The sequence below is a fragment of the Octodon degus genome, unplaced genomic scaffold (genome assembly GCF_000260255.1).
Source record: "Octodon degus isolate 3935 unplaced genomic scaffold, OctDeg1.0 scaffold00006, whole genome shotgun sequence".
Classification (NCBI taxonomy): domain Eukaryota; kingdom Metazoa; phylum Chordata; class Mammalia; order Rodentia; family Octodontidae; genus Octodon; species Octodon degus.
The window spans coordinates 12,094,291-12,097,869 of NW_004524582.1; the positions used below are offsets into that span (position 1 = coordinate 12,094,291).

General features: G+C 49.1%; 1 pseudogene; it reads right to left on the minus strand.

The window, feature by feature from the left end:
- Window positions 1–2,674: 2,674 nt before the first annotated feature.
- LOC101588270 lies at window positions 2,675–3,124 on the minus strand (annotated as a pseudogene).
- Between the last annotated feature and the right edge of the window lie 455 nt (window positions 3,125–3,579).

A 3,579-nucleotide genomic window follows, 5' to 3' on the forward strand; every position in this document is an offset into this window, starting at 1 on the left:
AATCTCACCATATACAACCTTGAAGCAGGACAGTCCCACAATATTCCTTTTCCTGTCTCTTGCTTTCATTCACCACCCCCTTCTTTTTGAACAACCATCTACCCGAGAGACACCATAGCAGCAACTGGCAACACATGGCTTTCTAATAGGTGCTCTGTCTCTATTAGCCTTACTCCTCCTTTCCAGTTTTTCTTTTATGCTCATTTCCATCAGTTCTTCTTTTCTTTGCATAAATGCTGTCCTAGTTCCTGTTTTGTTTTGTTAGGGTTATTTATTTTTGTATTTTAGGGAAGGGTCTAGAGGATGTTCAGGGTCTCACTACTAGATCAGACTCGTAGTGATCCGCCTGTTTACAGCCTCCCAAGAGCTAGGATTGTCACCAAGCCCAGTCTCAATCACTGTCTGTCTCAGCATGCCCAGGGGTGCAGGGCCAGCACAGCAGGCTCCTGAGCTCTCCACGTTTCAAAACTCACATAATTTCACTTCTGCTGCTACACAAACTGCTCCTTCAGAAAGGGCTGTGTGGCACTTCTGCTTTCCTGCATTTCACTGCACTGGAGAGAGGTTGCCCGGGCCCTTGCCTGTCCCAGCTCCCGGTCAGGGGGCTGTGCTTTGGGTGAGCCCTTCCTTCTGCAAGTGGACACTGCTGACATGTTAGAGGTGCACCACCCTGGGCTGTCCTGGTCTCTGGCGCTCCTATGGATGCTGTTTCATGTAACTTCTCACCTTGGATATTTTGAGCTACTCTTATAGTATTTTATTTATTTACTTATTTTCATGTATTTGGTATAGGGTCTCACTACGCAGCTTGGATTTGTGGTGATCCTGTTTTCAGCCTCCCCAGCGCTGGGATTACAGGCATGCGCTACCATGTCCGGTCTTGGTGGCTGGCTCACTGTGCCCAGGGGCGGGGCTGGTGTTGCATGTGGTGTTGGGAATCGAACCCTGGTCCCTTCGCTTGCCTAAGCAGTTGCTTGGTCTACTGAGCTATCCTGCAGGTCCTCTTCTATTTTAATAATTCTTTCTGCCTATTCCTTTCTTTGGAAGTGTGCACATACTTACTGGCTTTGTTGCTGTTGTGCGATTTCCGAAAGCAAGGGACCGGACCGGCCTGTGGTGCCACACCCACCCAGAAAGCTCCCGCACCTTTGCCTTCTCAGCCGCACAGTGGCCGTTCTCTTTGCACTGCCATCGTGAAGGCTGATCCTCCACTGCTGGAAGCTAAGAGGCGCGCTCTGTGGGTCATACAAGGAAGAGAAGTTCAACGGGAAGCATTCGCCTTCCAGGTCCCGCGCCTGGGGTCCGGTCCTTCCTCTTCCCCTCCACACCGTGTGGCCTCTGTCCACCTCGCCACACCTCCACATCAAGCAGATGTGAAAACACCTGCTTCGTCTGATGCCGGGAAAGTCAGGTGATGGATCTGAGACAACAGCTACGCGGGGGCATGAGCACCCTGGACTCAGCAGGGCAGCACATCCGGGTCCCTTCCTGAAAGGAAGAAGGTGAACCCAGACTGGAAGAGTTACGTAGTACTGTGTCCCGTGCACGAAGTATCGGACACACTGCCTTGTCCTAGTGAAACATCACCTGTTCAAGGCCCGAATCGGCAAGAAAGGAAGTTGGGATGGCGTGACCCTGAGGTAGTCGGAACACCAAAGGCCCACATGGTTTCCCTGCCGACCGCCCCCCCCCCCCATTACCGGTTGCCCAAGGATCTGCCCTTACAGCTTATGAAATACCCTGAGGATAAAGCCACACGGACCCTTCTGGGCCCACCCTGCCAATGCATGGGGAAGGAAGACAGCCCGAACTGGCTCGCCACAGCTCAGGTTGCTTCCGGGGCAGTGGAAACCCAAGGCCCTACCGGGGACGGGAAGCAGGAGGAGAAGATCCTCTAGCCTCACAATGCTGCAGGAAAAGTGGCCAGGACAGGGCAGTGCGCCCCGGGGCCATGCGCTCTGCTGGGGGCTGAAGTGCTTCCTCCCCTGCCCAAATTCATATGTTATACCCTCATCCCCAGGAACTGCAGGTGCGGCCATGCTGGAGGAAAGGTCAGTAAAGAGGTGACTGCATCTTTTATTTTTGTTTCTGTCTCTTGTATTAGCACACGTTGGCCACCCATCCAGCTTACACCCCTTGCGTGGAGTTGGTGGGTGTACAGAACGCACCTCAGTTCGTTCTTCCTCCTTTCCCTTCCGCTCCCTCCTGCCTCCCTCTGTCCCCTGACTCCCTGCCCATCTGAGAAGGATCTGTTTCCCTATTTCCTGTTACAGTGGTACCCTATAGGGAAATTGAATTCCATCCTTGTCCAGTTCAGTTTATAACCGGAATCACAGAAAGCATTGTGTTCTCTTTCTTTTTTTTTTTTTTTCTTTATTTATATTTTGTATTTCTTTTCTTTTTTTGGAGGGGGGGAACAAATATTTAATGACAAATTGCTCTTCAGGGAACTGGTTACAGAGGCCTTTGAAACTAAGAACACAACCATGCAGCACAGATCTGAGCGAGTTTCTTACCACAACTACCCTGTACACTATAACCTTTTTCTCTCCAAAATGACCCTCATCTCACATGAAAATCATTGCCACAGGGAAGCCAAAAATCAAGCTTTGTGGCCAAAAGGAAAAACAGTAATCTATTGGTTAACTGGTAAGAGCAGAGAACCCAGAGCCGTTCACTGTGGTGTTTTGGCCTTCTTACTCTTCTTCTTGTCTCTCTTCTTTAGCCCATCCATGTTAGCCCTCAGCAGGTTTGAATAGGCCATCTGAAACTTATTCACTTCTTTAGAGCTCACTTTGGATGGCAGATGCTGCAGGGGAGCTTAAATTCAAGGCCAGCTGGAGCAATTTAACCAAATCCTGTCTCAAAATTGGGTACATAGGTAAGTTTGAAGGCCCTGGATTCAACCCACAGTGCTGATCTTTTTTTCCCCATCGTTGCTCTCAACAGACATTTGTTATCCGCAGGCTCAAAGCCCTCCACAGAGCCCTTCTTTGGGATGGATCTGGTTCGACCATCATATTTCTTCAGGGTGATGAACACGCTGCCCGACGTCCGGCACTTATGGAAGAGCCTGGTCAGCTCGGTCAGGAACCGCTCGCTCTCCAGCAGCACCATCTTGATGAAACAGGATCTAATTCTTCAGTCCTGTATTTCTCATATAAGAGAAACCATGCCATATGTAGGCCCATGTGTCTGATTTATTTCAGTGAACATTATGGTCTCAAGGTGCATCTATTTTCTTTTATAGGTACCAGGAATTGAACTCAGGACCTTGCGCTTGCCAGGCAGGTGTTTGCCAGCCCGGCCCTTCCATTTTCTATAAATGACTCAAGTTTATCTTTATGGCAGACTAGTATTCCACTATGTGTAAATACCACACTTTCTCTGTTCATCTGTTTATGGCCATATAGGCTGCTTCCAAGATTTAGCTATTGTGATTTGTGCTGTTATAAACACATGTATTCATGTGTCACTATAATATGATGCCTTGAACTTTTGGGGGAAGATACCTAGAAAGGGGAATAGCTGGGCCAAGTGGAGTTTCTAGTTTCAGTTTTTGGAGTAATATCCACACTG